At 45.7% G+C, this 9,552-nt stretch overlaps 1 long non-coding RNA gene across 1 annotated transcript; it reads right to left on the minus strand.

The window, feature by feature from the left end:
• Positions 1–2,067: 2,067 nt before the first annotated feature.
• LOC308594045 lies at positions 2,068–8,784 on the minus strand. The gene is made up of 3 exons (XR_014011261.1): positions 8,720–8,784; positions 2,915–3,104; positions 2,068–2,326 (listed from the first exon to the last, which is right to left on the minus strand). It is a non-coding gene; the product is annotated as an uncharacterized lncRNA (long non-coding RNA).
• Positions 8,785–9,552: the final 768 nt, after the last annotated feature.

Raw genomic sequence — 9,552 nt, forward strand, 5'->3', positions numbered from 1 at the left:
CCTTAAGCCATAACGACTTCTCACTTTGTCACACCGAGTCCCAAGTTCCCAAGGGGCCTTCACTTCAGTACAGTGTTCCAATGTGTTACTGGAAGTTCAGATCTGTTCATCTCCCAACACATTTCTTAGATCTTTGCCTCCCGTTCCTTCCCTCCCCCACTCAATATGGAGCCACTTCCTGTTTTTATAAAAACCAGATCTGGATCATGTGAATGCCCCTAAGAAAGTCTTTCACCATTTCCCCTCTCAGTTGCCCAGTCTCCCATAAACAAAGCAGTGGGTGGTGAAGCAAAGCCATGAGGCCACTACCATGACTGTGAAGGGCATTGTTATAGTCACTTGGTTCTGGCTTGATTTGTTCAGCTGCTGCATCTGCATCACTGCCCCGACCTCAGAGGAGGAGGAGGAGGTGCTGGGTGGTGAGAGGTGGTGGAAGCTGAAGGATGGCCAAAGCTGAAGCATGGTGCCAAGGTGGTGACCCTGCAGAAGAAAGTGGCTGTGCCGTAGGTGGAGCTGGGCACCTACCAGAGCTGTCTGGAGAGGGAGGAGATGCTGTACCTCAAAGCCCAGGCCAGCATCCCTATTTTCATCTGAGGAATGTTTGAGGGTATGAAGTGAAGGAGATAAGGAAAAAGAGAAACTGAGGGAGAAAATGGACAGGACTTGTAGAAAGACCTGCAGAATAAAAGCAAATAATAAAGGTCTGTGTGCATTTCTCACATCTTGAACAGTGTGACCCGAGCCTTTTAAAACACAAGCTACAGATTGGTGCTGTTTTCCTGCCTCCAATCTGCATTGAAAATGAGATCCAGGTATGACCTTTTGCTTCAGGAGCAAGTATGTCTAAGGCCAGGACCATTTCGATCCCCTGTCAATCAGTCTTAAGTGGTTTTTATTTACTCTAGACATCCCATTAGGCAATGTGAATTGCAGCATTTATTTATTTTCTCCAGGTAATGAATTCTTGGCCCTCTCTCAAAGAGGAGAAAGAAAAAAAGTTACAAGAACCCTTTAATGAGATTAATCTGAACTCTAATTAACAGCAATAGAAAACTCCAGCGTACTTGACAAAAATAGCACCGGAATCGTTAACTCTAGACATCGCTAAGTGTGTGCGTGTGGGTGGGAAAATCCAGCTGAGATGGCAGGACCTTTACAGCCTGGAAATGGACACTGAGGAAGATTAAACCAGCCAGGCATTAGGGGGTGGCATGAGGGTCAGTCCAATATTTTTTGAGGAAGAAAGCTGATGCTTAGAGAGTTGCCCTGAACATTTTTGCTGGCCTTACCAAAATTCTCTTGAGTTCCTTTTGAAGGTTGGATTGCCTTCAGCAAATGTCAGTTATTACCTAAGTCCCGTTAAGTTAGTTGTTCCATGAGTGGCAGAGTGGCACCCCAGTGACAGACCCAATTCACCCCACTTGCAAGTGTTCCGTGAACACCAGAAAAGATCACTCAGATATGTAGCTGTACACTTGGATAGCTCTATCCACAGTTAGAAACCCTGCAAAGGGGGGCATTTTTCAGGGGTTCAAATGAAGCACATGGGGGAGGAGGAGGAGGAGGAAGAGCATGACTGGGGATAGCTCTAGTATCAGGACTCAGCTCACCTGAGAGGTATAAAGTAGGAATTTATAGTTCGAACCATCACACACAGCTATGAAGAAAAGGAGAAATTACTGTGCAACACAGGCCAAGAAAGCCCTTTTTACACCAGTAGTGAGTTATAAAAGCTTGGACCTGATAGCTGGTCTGAACAATTGGGAGATTCATGTTTGGCAGCCACAGCTAGACTTTCCCCCACTTCGTCTTTGTTTTGCCAGAGTGGGCACCTAGGGATAGTTGTTATCCACCATACTTGCTAGATTTATTCAAATTCATTTCCTTGGGTGTTTCTCAGGTGTTTTGCCAGAGGAGGAACCCTGTTATTTGGTGACAGTCAAGAATTGTAGCTAAAGTATCTTCAGCTAAAAATATATATTGTATTTTCTATAGGAGCCTGCAACTTCCCCAATGGGAGCTGAGAAGAGAGGTGGAGCCAAGACATTTGGAACACAAACCAAAGCCTCAAAAGTCTAAATTCTTCATACAGGGGAGGAGGGAGACAACTGCAAGTCTTGCCAGTTCACCACTGCCACCACACTCAGGAGAGAACAGTCCCATTCCTCCACTGGATACCTCATTACTTCTTTGAGTTAAGTGGCTTTGGTGTTGTTCGGCCCTGTCACCATCATCTCAGTCAGAACTGAAGCCTGGCTTTCCTTAAAGCTAGATTTGTCTCTTCCCTGCTTCTGTGAAGACAACTGGAACAGGGTTCCCTAGTCCCCTGTGAAGAGATACTGATTGTTGAACCACTCTTGAGATTTGTAGCTCTGGGAGGGGAATAGGGGCTTCCTTCAAACAATTCTCAGTACCTTTAACAAATCACAGCTCCCAGAATTCTCTAGGGGAAGCCATGACTGTTTAAAGTGTTTTAAATATATGGTGTGAACGTGGCTTATATGTGCCTAAGACTTTGCCTATTTGCAAAGCCCCATTAACAGTAATCTTTCCATCTTTCAAGCTTAACAAAAAAAATTTTTTAATGGAATTCAGCCAAATTTTACTCAAAGCTGACAGAATGAAATTAATGGACCTAGCTTAGTGATGTCCATTAATTTCTGTGGGTCTACTCTGAGTAAAAATTGGTTGAATACCACCCAATGGACACAGTCTACCTTCTATTGGAGTCAATGACAAAAGTCCTATCCAATTTTTTATTTATTTAAAAAATGCTTTGTCTCTAGACACTTACTTCTGTGGTATTAATCCCTGGCAAGTTTGTTTATTCTACAGACTCCGGTAAGAGGACATTATCAAAAAAGTTCCTAAGGGTAACAACACAGCCACAACCTTGCACACCTCAATTTTCTACCTTTCTTGGGAGCAGGAAGATAGCTGAACTCTGGTCTCTCAATTATAGGCAAACAGATGAGACACGGCTTGAAAAAGATGACTGTGCTTATTTCACGGGCCTACCCTTCAGGATATCACAGGGATGAATCCATTTATAAGCAACTTCCTCCACTCTTTTTATTTTCCACATAATTCATGGAGATAAGGAGCTGCATGAAGATATAATAGTCCGCCATTAGGATGGATTCAATCAGCTTTTCATATGAAGATTGCTTTGACATTACCAGCCAAATGTAGGTTTCATTTAATTTGGCACTTCATAAGGTTTGCTGGAGGAATGAGCATAGCATTGGAAGAAGGAAGTTAGAAAGCTAAACAAGTATTTCATCTTACCGGCTCATTAACTCCAAAATGAGGAGGTACCTTGATTGGTCATAAAGGTGTCTCGAAGGCCCCCAAAGCCACAAGGCAGTAACTACAATTAGTTTCTCTTCAAAGAAATATACGAAGGAGATTATGCGCCGAACAGTAACGGCACCCAAATTGCAAATGTACCTTCAGAACTTTGGCAGCCTTTACATTTGACTGCCATTTGCAGGATATAGACTTATAAAGCCATGGAAATTCAAAGCAGAAAAGTAGGCTGGGTGTGTGTGTGTGGATACATTTTGCAGAAGCATCTGTTCATTGCTCTAGTGATTTAAGGACCTGGACTACTGTTTGCTGGGACAAGGAGGGGCTACTACAAACCTGAAACATCCCCTGATCTCACCACTTTGCCCCCCACTCACATAGTATTGCTGTGTCTCCAAACTGCCTCCCACCTTCCTGATTGGGTAAACATGTGGAGAAAGTGAACAACCCTAATAAGAACATAAATATGCAGGAAACACAAATAATAGCACTCCATTACAATAATAAATAATAATCACCAATAGAAACCAGGAAAAAAACCATGAGAAAACAGTATCAATGCATGTCACAGAAGGCATGTCCCAGGAGAACTCTCTTCACCTTCTCCCTGAACATGCTAATAATAATAATAATAATAATAATAATAATAATAATAATTTATTATTTATACCCCGCCCATCTGGCTGGGTTTCCCCAGCCACTCTGGGCGGCTTCCAAAAGAATATTAAAATACTATGATACATCAAACATTAAAAGCTTCCCTAAACAGGGCTGCCTTCAGATGTCTTCTAAAAGTCTGGTAGTTGTTGTTCTCTTTGACATCTGGTGGGAGGGCGTTCCACAGGGAGGGCGCCACTACCGAGAAGGCCCTCTGCCTGGTTCCCTGTAACTTGGCTTCTCGCAGTGAGGGAACCGCCAGAAGGCCCTCGGTGCTGGACCTCAGTGTCCGGGTAGAACGATGGAGGTGGAGACGCTCCTTCAGGTATACTGGACCGAGGCCATTTAGGGCTTTAAAGGTCAGCACCAACACTTTGAATTGTGCTCGGAAACGTACTGGGAGCCAATGTAGGTCTTTCAAGACCGGTGTTATATGGTCTCGGCGGCCGTTCCCAGTCACCAGTCTGGCTGCTGCATTCTGGATTAGTTGTAGTTTCCGGGTCACCTTCAAAGGTAGCCCCACGTAGAGCGCATTGCAGTAGTCCAAGCGGGAGATAACCAGAGCATGCACCACTCTGGCGAGGCAGTCTGCGGGCAGATAGGGTCTCAGCCTACGTACCAGATGGAGCTGGTACACAGCTGCCCTGGACACGGATTTAACGTGTGCCTCCATGGACAGCTGTGAGTCCAAAATGACTCCCAGGCTGCGCACCTGGTCCTTCAGGGGCACGGTTACCCCATTCAGGACCAGGGAATCCCCCACACCTGCCCGCCTCCTGTCCCCCAGAAACAGTACTTCTGTCTTGTCAGGATTCAATCTCAATCTGTTTGCCGCCATCCATCCTCCAACCGCCTCCAGACACTCACACAGGACTGTCACCGCCTTCACTGGTTCTGATTTGAAAGAAAGGTAGAGCTGGGTATCATCTGCATACTGATGAACACCCAGCCCAAACCCCCTGATGATCTCTCCCAGCGGCTGCATATAGATGTTGAAAAGCATGGGGGAGAGGACAGAACCCTGAGGCACCCCACAAGTGAGAGCCCAGGGGTCTGAACACTCATCCCCCCCCACCACTTTCTGAACACGGCCCAGGAGGAAGGAGCGGAACCACTGTATGACAGTGCCCCCAGCTCCCAGCCCCTCAAGACGGTTCAGAAGGATGTTATGGTCGATGGTATCAAACGCCGCTGAGAGATCCAGCAGAACTAGGAAACAGCTCTCACCTTTGTCCCTAGCCCGCCGGAGATCATCAACCAGTGCGACCAAGGCAGTTTCAGTCCCGTGATGAGGCCTGAATCCCGATTGGAAGGGATCCAAATGGTCCGCTTCTTCCAGGCGTGCCTGGAGTTGTTCAGCAACCACTCGCTCAATCACCTCTAAGGGGCAAAGGGATCTGAACTATAGAGAAAAAAATAAATCTATAACCTGGGTGCCACCATCAAAAAGACACAATCAAGTACACTCACATTCTGCACTTCACATGACAAAGGAATGAGCAAAAGCACATCTCCTTATGATCTTAGTATACCATAGGCTCTGGAAAGTGGATGTGATTCTTCAGACATCCTGGTCCTAAACCAGGCTTCAAAGATGGAAACTAGCACCTTGAATGGGTAACAGCCCATGCAAGGAGATCAGAAATGAATGGAGGAGGTTTCTTCCAAGCAATTCTGATTTCTTCTTTTGAGGAATCTCTGTCCAGATTCTTTTCTTTGGTTTGGTGGAACACACCCCACTCAAACGAGTGCCTGATGTCTTGGGCTTGATTCATGGAAAATCATTAATATATAAACATGATTAATACTTATGTATAAGTCATACTTGATATGAGCCTACCAACTACAGGAACCAAGTGCCCAAGAACTAGGTTTGATGGGTTAAGGAGCAGCATCTCAATTCATGGGAGATGACAGCACTTCAGCACCATATATGAAAAAGAGGTGGTAGTGAATTCTTTTTCTCTAGACTCAAGGAAAACAACACCCAAAGGGGTTCTGAGAATGCTGGTTGAATCCAAGCAACACAAGAAACAGGGTAAGGAAACTGTTATTCCCCACCGAGGTCCTTGACCTTTTTAGAATCATAAAATCATAGAATCATAGAATCATAGAATCATAGAGTTGGAAGAGACCACAAGGGCCATCGAGTCCAACCCCCTGCCAAGCAGGAAACACCATCAGAGCACTCCTGACATATGGTTGTCAAGCCTCTGCTTAAAGACCTCCAAAGTAGGAGACTCCACCACACTCCTTGGCAGCAAATTTCACTGTCGAACAGCTCTTACTGTCAGGAAGTTCTTCCTAATGTTTAGGTGGAATCTTCTTTCTTGTAGTTTGGATCCATTGCTCCGTGTCCGCTTCTCTGGAGCAGCAGAAAACAACCTTTCTCCCTCCTCTATGTGACATCCTTTTATATATTTGAACATGGCTATCATATCACCCCTTAACCTCCTCTTCTCCAGGCTAAACATGCCCAGCTCCCTTAGCCGTTCCTCATAAGGCATCGTTTCCAGGCCTTTGACCATTTTGGTTGCCCTCCTCTGGACATGTTCCAGTTTGTCAGTGTCCTTCTTGAATTGTGGTGCCCAGAACTGGACACAGTACTCCAGGTGTGGTCTGACCAGAGCAGAATACAGTGGCACTATTACTTCCCTTGATCTAGATGCTATACTCCTATTGATGCAGCCCAGAATTGCATTGGCTTTTTTAGCTGCCGCGTCACACTGTTGGCTCATGTCAAGTTTGTGGTCAACCAAGACTCCTAGATCCTTTTCACATGTACTGCTCTCAAGCCAGGTGTCACCCATCTTGTATTTGTGCCTCTCATTTTTTTTTACCCAAGTGTAATACTTTACATTTCTCCCTGTTAAAATTCATCTTGTTTGTTTTTGCCCAGTTCTCTAATCTGTCAAGATCGTTTTGAAGTGTGATCCTGTCCTCTGGGGTGTTAGCCACCCCTCCCAGTTTGGTGTCATCTGCAAATTTGATCAGGATGCCCTTGAGTCCATCATCCAAGTCGTTGATAAAGATGTTGAATAAGACCGGGCCCAAGACAGAACCCTGTGGCACCCCACTAGTCACTCTTCTCCAGGATGAAGAGGAACCATTGATGAGCACCCTTTGGGTTCGGTCAGTCAGCCAGTTACAAATCCACTGAGTGGTAGCATAGTCAAGACCGCATTTTACCAGCTTCTTTACAAGAATATCATGGGGCACCTTGTCAAATGCCTTGCTGAAATCAAGGTAGGCTACATCCACTGAGTTCCCTTCATCTACCAGGCTTGTAATTCTGTCAAAAAACGAGATCAGGTTAGTCTGACATGACTTATTTTTCAGAAATCCATGCTGACTATTGGTGATCACAGCATTCCTTTCTAGGTGCTCACAGACTGTTTGCTTAATGATCTGCTCCAGAATCTTCCCTGCTATTGATGTCAGACTGACTGGGCGGTAATTATTTGGGTCCTCTCTTTTCCCCTTTTTGAAAATAGGGACAACATTTGCCCTCCTCCAGTCTGCCGGGACTTCGCCTGTTCTCCAGGAATTCTCAAAGATGACTGCCAGTCATCTTTGGTTTCTTCCTCACCCTTAGCCTCCTGGCCAGTCCTAAGAGGCCTTGTCCCGCACGTCTCCATCACTCCTGGAGGGAGATATCAGCCTAGAAAATTTTCAGAGCCAACCATGCACACATCTATAGCTGAACCAGCACTTTGAGGAAAGGAATTCAAGCATTACACCCGCAGAGGGAATATGACAAACAAAGGCAGCTGCATATATGGACAGGAGAGTATTTTGAAGCAGTCCAATTTAGGTGACTTCAATGCAGGTACTTTGCACAGATTTAGGTGTCTTCAAACATCCACAAACATTCTGTCTTCTTAAGGAGCTTTGGAAGATACTGAAGAAATTGTCAGGTAAAACCATTTGGGCAACCTGCGGCCTAGTTTATACATCCAGGAAGATCTTTATGCATTTTCTCATTTTAACTATTATGTATTTATGGATGTTTTAAATTTAATTGTGTGTGTGTTTATGTGTGAATGCTTTTCACTGACTTTATTCTTACATGTCACATAGCACCTTGATATACGTTCATGAAAGTACAGCTTCTGGGTCATGTGGCCAGCATAACTAAGCCGCTTCTGGCGAACCAGAGCAGCGCACGGAAACGCTGTTTACCTTCCCGCTGGAGCGGTACCTATTTATCTACTTGCATTTTGACGTGCTTTCGAACTACTAGGTTGGAAGCAGGAACCGAGCAACGGGAGCGCACCCCATCGCGGGGATTCGAACCGCCAACCTTCTGATTGGCAAGTCCTAGGCTCTGTGGTTTAACCCACAGCGCCACCCGCGGCCCTAATAATAAAATTAGTAAAGGTAAAGGGACCCCTGACCATTAGGTCCAGTCATGGCCGACTTTGGGCTTGCAGCGCGCATCTCGCTTTATTGGCCGAGGGAGCCGGCGTGCAGCTTCCGGGTCAATTAGGAAGTCCCTATTTTCATTGGACAAATGTTGGAGGATATGTAGACCAGGGGTCCATCTTCTCAAGCATCTTGTTCTCACAGTGGCTTCCCAGATGCCTATGGGAAGCTGACAAACTGCATTTGAGCACAACAGCACCCACTGCTCCTGCAGTTTCAAGCACCTGGTATTCAGATACAAACTACTACCAGTAGAGGTTACCAGTAACTTCAGCCTACTGTAAGACAGGGGGCACTGAGACTTCAGGGGCAGGCACCTTCCACTTACCTGCTCATATCCCTTCGAAGAATTTATCTTCCCTTGTCACTGTTAAATCTCCTTGTCATGCACATATGGGACCCAGATCCTCTCCTCTTTCGAGAAAAGTCAAAGTTCTGAAGTTTAAAGTCATCGTGCACATCAGACTCAGCTCCTTGTACGGAACTTCTAACGGGGTTCCAAGCAGCCGAGTCACGGAGGTGAGCGATATAACTGGTGACGGCTTTAACTCTAAACGTTTGTGCCTTTGTCACTTTGTCAGAACACGAGCAGAAATGAATCGTAGCACTGCTATCGATGTGACAGAAGGGACAGAGGACAGCACATCTATTTCCTTGTGTTAAATGAAGAGGGAGAATTTCAAAAAGCCCATATTTGCACTGGGGGAAGGGGAGGGAGTGAAAGGAAATGGCCTTTTTTGGCCTCCCACTTTACATGAAAGGGTTCTTTCTGTGCGGTTTGCTTTCTTCATTATCCGACAGCATTCCCCCACAGCGAACAGAAGTGAATGACAGGCTACTTTGGAATGCTTGAGGCCACGTGAGAAACAGAAGTGGAGGAAGGAGGCAGCAGCAAAGCAATACAGTGGTGCCCTGCAAGACGAACGCCTCGGAAGATGAAAAACTCGCTAGACGAAGGAGTTTTTCGTTTTCTTAGCCGCTTCGCAAGACGCATTTCCCTATCGGCGCTTGCCCTCTGTCCCCGGACGGTCTCCATAGGAATGCATTGATTGATTTTCAATGCATTCCTATGGGAAACCGTGCTTCGCAAGACGAAAAACTCGCAAGAAGAAAAAACTTGCGGAACGAATTAATTTCGTCTTGCGAGGCACCACTGTATTT

Source organism: Podarcis bocagei, assembly GCF_964188305.1.
Source record: "Podarcis bocagei genome assembly, chromosome: 8".
NCBI lineage: Eukaryota > Metazoa > Chordata > Lepidosauria > Squamata > Lacertidae > Podarcis > Podarcis bocagei.